We start from the raw sequence: 8,337 nt of genomic DNA on the forward strand, positions 1-8,337 counted from the left end.
AAAAATTTGGTGATTCTGTAAAACCTTGAGGGAGCACCGCCCCACCGGAATTGTTGCTTTCGCCCGGTTTTTAGGTTTTCCCACTCAAAGGCGAATAAGTCTCTACTCTCTTTTGCCAGCGGACAGCTCCAGAAGGCATCCTTTAAATCTACCACACTAAACCATTTGTGGCTTGGGGGTATCCCGTCCCATGATGGTGTAAGGGTTAGGCACTACCGGGTGTCGGGCTTGGACCACCTTGTCAGTTCCCTCAAGTCCTGTACGAGTCTAAATGTCCTGTCGGTCTTTCTGACTGGTAGGATCAGAGTATTGTAGGGGGACATACATGGTTCCAATAACCCATCCTCTAATAAATTCTCAATGATTGGTTGTAAGCCTTTTCGTCCCTCGGTCGAAATGGGGTACTGTCTTACTCGTACTGTGTCTGTGTCTCTCTCTCGCTCTCTGTCTCTCTCTCTCTCTCTCTCTCTCTCTCGACGCTGAATAGATTCAGGACTGGACATGGGCCCCTGCTTGGCCAGCCTTCACAAATGGGGCAGCAGTCCAACCCCACGGTGTGCTTGTGGCACTCCCTTACAACACATCATTGAAGCATGCCTTCAACAAAGACTCAAAGGAGGACTTGTCACCCTTCATACAGCAGATCAAGAGGCAACTGCTTGGCTAAAGGACTTTGCATTCGCTAAATAAATAAAATCTTTCTCTCTCTTTCTGGCTGTCTCTGTGTCTGTCTCTCTCTCTCTCTCTCTCTGTATCTGGCTCTCTCTGTGTCTCTGTGTCTGTGTTTCTCAACTTGTATGTCTACCATAAAACAACATAAAAGCTGGTCATGTTTCATCAATTAACTTATTTCCAGTTAACTTTACTGACAAGAAATCTAATAGAACATCAAGAAACGATTTTTACAACTTCTCTTTTTCAGGTTACCAGGATACAAAGAGTTCATTTTTGCAGCTTGTTCGCAATCCCCCACGGCCCAAACACAGTGGGAATTCCCACCTCCGCCACGGGGGCGTCTGTGTTCAATTTTACAACTTGCTCATTTCAACCATTTGTTCCAAACCGGTTTTCAAACAAATCACTTCGTTTCATTCTTACTTCAAATAGATTATTCAATTTATATTTTCTCCCTGCCTGCACTCTTGTCCCCGGCCTTTGCCGTCTTCTATCACATCTCCCTTTCGCGGCATCTGCCGTCTTCTTATCTGCTACTTTCGGGTTAACTCCCTTATCATCCTGTCTCAGGAACTTTCCTGTCTCTATCTGTTCCTTATTTGCTGTTTTTCTACTGCCTGCAACATAATCATTGCCTTCCCCTTCTGTTTTATCTCATCTCTCCGCACGTACACTTTCTGGACCTCTGTAAGCAACTGAGGTAGTGGTTTCTCATTCCAGTCATCCATCTTTTCTAATTTCTTCCTTACATCAGGCCAGGATTTGGTCACGAAATTGGCCCTAAGCAATTGTTGTCCTGCCCCTGAGTCCGGGTCTATTCCGGAATACTGTTGCATGTTCTTCCTGAGTCTTTGAAGGAACACTGTCGGGGCCTCATCTTTCTGCAGTCCATTCTCAAATGCTCATTCGAAATTCTGTCCTTTGGGTACTGCCTCTCTTATCCCTTTTATAATTATATCCTGCAGGTCCTTCATATTCCTTCGTCCTGCTTCTGTTCCCTTGTCCCAATCTGGCTCTTGTACTGTGAATTTATCTGCTGCCGCCGCATTCTGCTGCCCTGGAGGGTTCTCCTGTTCCCACTTTTTCATTGATGCTGCCCTAATCATTTGCCTCTCCTCTGGTGTGAAGAGATTCCCCATAATGGCCATCAACTCCTCCCATGTATAAGTGTTTGGCCCAAGGAATTGATCTAACTGCTCTGCCAGACCTAAAGGATCCCCTAGGAGGCTTTTCATTTCTCTCTTGAAATTCCTCACTTCAGTACTAGTTAAGGGGACATTAACAAACCCCATTCCCCCTTGGGGTCCTCCCATGGGTACCTCTCTTAGGGGTCTAATTTTTACCGATCCTCTTTTTGCTCTGTCTGACCTTCTGACTCCCTCTCTTGGTGACGGGGGATTTAATTCATCTACCCCGACTGCCTCCTGTCTCTTTATTCCTTTTTCTTTCTCACTCCTGCGGTCCGGTAGGTCACTGTCGGTATCATCACTGTCAGTAACATCATCATTAAATTCTTGTTTTACCCTGACCTTTCTCTTTACCACCAGAGCGGACCCGGGTGTCACCTCTTCCACTCCCGTCGCTACGAGTGGGGACGGGGGTTGAATTGGCGGCGCTACTTCGGGTAATTGATGTACATAGGGAGGAGCTAGGTTCTCCAGTAAATTCCATGAGGATGCTGAGGGATTTAACTGTTCAACCTATTCTTTTAATTTCAACAAATTACATCCTGTTTCCCATACCGCGGCATACATGGTTTCTTCTATCATTGCATTGGGTTTATTTTTCACATATACATTCAATGCCTGCTGTACCCAATCCTCATCTGACCCATCCTCCAGCCACCAGACCGAAGCTCCTTTTATCGGGTGTTTTGGCCATTCAATATAACAATACCTTATCATTGTTGTCTTCTCCAACCCCTGGGTATTTCCTTCCCCCCCAGCGGTTCAGCATTCGCCCCAACGGACTATTGGGCAGAATGCGGGGATTTGGCTTACGGCCTTTCCCCTCCCTTTCAGGTTTTTCATTTACATTTCCCATTCTCTCGATCGGAATTCCTCTCCGATCTCTTATCAAATTGCCCAGGTAATACTATAATAGTCAAAGTTTCTTACCGGGGTCTATGCACAGAATCACTCGATTTTCGCGATCTCCTATCACTCTCACTTCTTTGCCGAGTCTCTGTTTGGTCCGGATACTACTGCTCAAACAGCTGACAGCAAGCAAGGAGTCTGAGACCGCTGAACTTAGCAGGGTGCACCTTCCCTTCGTCCGTCTACTCCCGTCAGCTGTCTAGAGTATTGGATCTCGGAAACGAGCCCCCAAGTTGTGAGATTCAAAAATCACAAATGCTCTTGAGACAAATTCAGACAAAGAATTGTTTTTATTAATTTCATATTCTGCAGAATAGGTGCCTCACCGCTGATGTCCCCTAGAGGCACACCGAGGATCGGGATGTCTTCTATCTTTATACATTTCTTTTCACTATTTTCACACCCATTGAGCTTCTTCCAATCATAACATAAAACCCAGATTCCCACGAGAACGTCGTGGAACGCCCACCCAAACTTCTACTGAAGTATTTCTGTTGCTACTTTTTATCTAGAATTTCTCTCTGTTCTTTATATCGTTACTTTCTATTCTACTAGCAGTCTGGCTTCTGCTGACATCTTATTTCTTTCTATGTTATTTTTCTATCCCTAGTCTAAATCAACCATGTCTGTTAACTCTTTCCTCACACAATGATGAACTTTATTTCAGACTAGACAAGGGACATTAAGTAAGAAACATTGTAAACCTCCCCCGCACCTTCACACACATTAGGCCCTATCCCCCCCCCCCCACCATCCCCCCCAGCACTCCCTCGCCTGCCCCCACACTACAATGTCTCCCCCCCATATGCCCCTCTCCCCGCTGCCCTGGGCTGCACACTCCCTCTCCCCACTGCCCCGGGCCCCACACTCCCTCTCCCCGCTGCCCCGGGTCCCACACTCCCTCTCCCCGCTGCCCCGGGCCCCACACTCCCTCTCCCCGCTGCCCCGGGCCCCACACTCCCTCTCCCCGCTGCCCCGGGCCGCACACTCCCTCTCCCCGCTGCCCCGGGCCCCACACTCTCTCTCCCCGCTGCCCCGGGCCCCACACTCCCTCTCCCCGCTGCGGAAACAAAGATCCGATCTTTGGCCGGAAGCAAGATGGCGGAACAAGATGGCGGATGCTGGTTGCTAAAATGGGTCCTATAATCACCCATGAATCTGCCCATGAGCGTACTATGCGTTTGCGTGAGAGTAACCCACGCTCTGGTCTGCTCTAAGATCTTTGCCAAGTACTAGTAATGTTCACGTGTCAGTAATGTCCTGTTTGTAGTTGAGGACCGAAATCAAGGACAAAAAGCTGCCAAATATTAAACCATCCTTGTGTAAATTCTTATAGGGAGGTTTCACGGCAGTCGGGTCATGACCCATGACCCACTGTTGCTACGCTACGCCAACTGGATTACACGTGATGAACTGCAGGTAGGCGCTTACCATTGTTTCCAGCGTAGCGGGCCCGTTAAAACCCGCTGAAATTGTCAATTTTTGCGCTGTAAATAATTATGGAAATCGGGACGAGAGAGAGAGACATTTAGCCTACTTCACAATTCCAAAAGTGATGAGAAATTATGGTAGATAGAAGTGAGAGCTGAAGGGACAACAACAGCCAGAGTGCTTGAAGAACATTGGCCGTTTGCTCACTGCATTTCATCAACTAAGGCAGTATTTGTGTTTTTTCTTGATTTCTTTGGCATCTAAAAAGTTTCAGAAGTGATAAATCTGGCTGTAATTTTTTTAAATCGCCCATGGTTCCCAAGTGGGTTTTTACATACAAAATGAAAACGCATCTGAAGACAAATTTACAGCCAGATTTATCACTTCTCAGACTTTTTAGATACCAAAGGAATCAAGAAAAAACACAAATAATGCCTTAGTTGATGAAATGCAGTGAGCAAACGCGATAATTCCCAATATTTTCGATATCTGCACGGCCAATGTTTACCAAGCACTTTAGCTGCTGTTGTCCCTTCAGCTCTCACTTCTCTTTACCTTCATTTCACTTCACGTTTGGAATTCTGAAGATGGGTACATGCCTCTCACACTTACCCCGACTCCTACAATTTTTTTCAGCATTAAAATTCAACATTTTGGCGGTTTTTAACAGGTAGGAAAGTAGGCGTTTCTAGCATTAATAACAGTGACGGATTCCTCCAGATGGATTGAGCGGCTCCGCGCGTCAAGCCCTCTGACCCAGTGACCTTACATGCAACTATTGCCTGTATCCTACATACCTTTGTCAGTCCTAGTGTTTCTAAACACTATCCCCCAAAGGCTGCACTCAAATAATACCACTTTCCACAAATTGCACCAAATTCGTAATTCCCATTAGACAATAGACAATAGGTGCAGGAGGAGGCCATTCTGCCCTTCAAGCCAGCACCGCCATTCAATGTGATCACGGCTGATCATCCCCAATCAGTACCCCGTTCCTGCCTTCTCCCCATATCCCCTGACTCCGCTATTTTTAAGAGCCCTATCTAGCTCTCTCTTGAAAGTATCCAGAGAACCAGCCTCCACCGCCCTCTGAGGCAGAGAATTCCACAGACTCACCACTCTCTGTGAGAAAAAGTGTTTCCTCGTCTCCGTTTTAAATGGCTTACTCCTTATTCTTAAACTGTGGCCCCTGGTTCTGGACTCCCCCAACATCGGGAACATGTTTCCTGCCTCTAGTGTGCCCAAACCCTTAACAATCTTATATGTTTCATTGAGATACCCTCTCATCCTTCTAAACTCCAGAGTGTACAAGCCCAGCTGCTCCATTCTCTCAGAATATGACAGTCCCGCCATCCCGGGAATTAATATGCCATTCGCTTTCTTCACTGCCTGCTGTACCTGCATGCTTACTTTCATAGACTGATGTACAAGGACCCCCCAGATCCCGTTGTACTTCCCCTTTTCCCAACTTGACGCCATTTAGATAATAATCTGCCTTCCTTTTTTTGCTACCGAAGTGGATAACCTCACATTTATTCGCATTAAACTTCATCTGCCATGCATCTGCCCACTCCCCCAACCTGTCCAAGTCACCCTGCATTATTCTTGAGTATAGAAGTTGGGAGGTCAGTTTTATTCTTATTTCGCAGTCTCATAATGGCTTCTTTGACTTTCATTGGCACAACATTTGTCCTCATGTTGCTAAACAGTAATAAAAGTCTCCAAAGGTGATGGAAAGACTGGAGGAAAGACTGGGTGCTGAGAGCTCTCGTATACCTGCATTAAGGAGGCATTTAAACACCCCTGAACAATTACAAACACCCGCAAAGCCATGTGTCTCAAACATTATGGTCCCCTGAATGTGGGGGGGGGGGGGGGGGGGGGGGGGGGGTGTCTATGTATAAACACAGCTGTAATTTCTACATGGTGAAAGCAAAATGTATAATAATACCCTTTAATAAAATCTGATAATGTGCACTTGAACCACATGTGATGTTTTCGATTACAAATCACAAATTGTGGAGTACAGAGGCAAATAAATAAATGATAGTTCATTGTCCCAAACATTATGGCAGGCACTGATATTTAAATGCATGCTTAAACTGAACTTTAACAATAGTTACAAGGGTGCCTTCTCTGTTGCTACCTTTTGACATTTTTTTAATCTGTTGGTTGCTAAGGAAGAATATGTTAAATGAGGATGCTCTTTGAAACTCTTTACCCTAGCATTCTAATTTGTTAAACCGATAATGAATGGGGACTTTCATTCATCAGGCTTGGTAATTCACTGATATATGTGACTTGCGTGGGTTCTTCAGTTTCACATTAAGTCGAGCCTTGCTACTACCACTTGTGAGCAGCAAGAAGTGGAATAGGCCATAGAGTCAGTCATAGAGTGATACAGTGTGGAAACAGGCCATTCGGCCCAACTCGCCCACACCGGCCAACAATGTCACAGCTACACTATCCCACTTGCCTATGCTTAGTCCATATCCCTCCAAACCTGTCCTGTCCACGTACCTGTCCAACTGTTTCTTAAATGATGGGAAAGTTCCAGCCTCAACTACCTCCTCTGGCAGCTTGTTCCATACACCCACCACCCTTTGTATGAAAATGTTATCCCTTGGATTCCTATTAAATCTTTTCCCCTTCACCTTGAACCTATGTCCTCTGGTCCTCAATTCCCCTACTCAGGGCAAAAGACAGCACATCTACCCGATCTATTCCTCTCATGATCTTATACACCTCTATAAGATCACCCCTTATCCTCCTGCACTCCATGGAATACAGACCCAGCCTACTCAACCTCTCCCTATAGCTCACACCCTCTAGTTCTGGCAACATCCTCATTAATCTTTTATGAGCTTGGCAATATCTTTCCTATAACATGGTGCCCAGAACTGAACAAAATATTCCAAATGCGGTCTCACCAACGGCTTATACAACTGCAACATAACCTCCCAACTTCTATACTCAATTCTCTGACTGATGAAGGCCAAAGTGCCAAAAGCCTTGTTGACCACCTTATCTACCTGTGAGGTAAGGGAAACAAGTAGAGTAGCTATGGAAACTATGAGATTCAAAGAAGAGGAAGTACTGACACTTTTGAGAAATATAAAAGTGGATAAGTCTCCAGGTCCGGACAGGATAATCCCTAGGACATTGAGGGAAGTTAGTGTAGAAATAGCAGGGGCTATGACAGAAATATTTCAAATGTCATTAGAAACGGGAATAGTGCCGGAGGATTGGCGTACTGCGCATGTTGTTCCATTGTTTAAAAAGGGGTCTAAGAGTAAACCTAGCAATTATAGACCTGTTAGTTTGACGTCAGTGGTGGGCAAATTAATGGAAAGGATACTTAGAGATAATATATATAAGCATCTGGATAAACAGGGTCTGATTAGGAACAGTCAACATGGATTTGTGCCTGGAAGGTCATGTTTGACTAATCTTCTTGAATTTTTTGAAGAGGTTACTCGGGAAATTGATGAGGGTAAAGCAGTGGATATGGACTTCAGTAAGGCCTTTGACAAGGTTCCTCATGGAAGGTTGGTTAAGAACGTTCAATGGTTGGGTATTAATGGTGGAGTAGCAAGATGGATTCAACAGTGGCTGAATGGGAGATGCCAGAGAGTAATGGTGGATGGTTGTTTGTCAGGTTGGAGGCCAGTGACTAGTGGGGTGCCACAGGGATCTGTGTTGGGTCCACTGTTGTTTGTCATGTACATCAATGATCTGGATGATGGTGTGGTAAATTGGATTAGTAAGTATGCAGATGATACTAAGATAGGTGGGGTTGTGGATAATGAAGTATATTTTCAAAGTCTACAGAGAGATTTATGCCAGTTGGAAGAGTGGTCTGAAAGATGGCAGATAGAGTTTAATGCTGATAAGTGTGAGGTGCTACATCTTGGCAGGACAAATCAAAATAGGACGTACATGGTAAATGGTAGGGAATTGAAGAATGCAGGTGAACAGACGGATCTGGGAATAACTGTGCACAGTTCCCTGAAAGTGGAATCTCATGTAGATAGGGTGGTAAAGAAAGCTTTTGGTGTGCTGGCCTTTATAAATCAGAGCATTGAGTATAGAAGTTGGGATGTAATGTTAAAATTGTACAAGGCATTGGTGAGGC

This window comes from Amblyraja radiata, chromosome 15 (genome assembly GCF_010909765.2).
Source record: "Amblyraja radiata isolate CabotCenter1 chromosome 15, sAmbRad1.1.pri, whole genome shotgun sequence".
NCBI lineage: Eukaryota > Metazoa > Chordata > Chondrichthyes > Rajiformes > Rajidae > Amblyraja > Amblyraja radiata.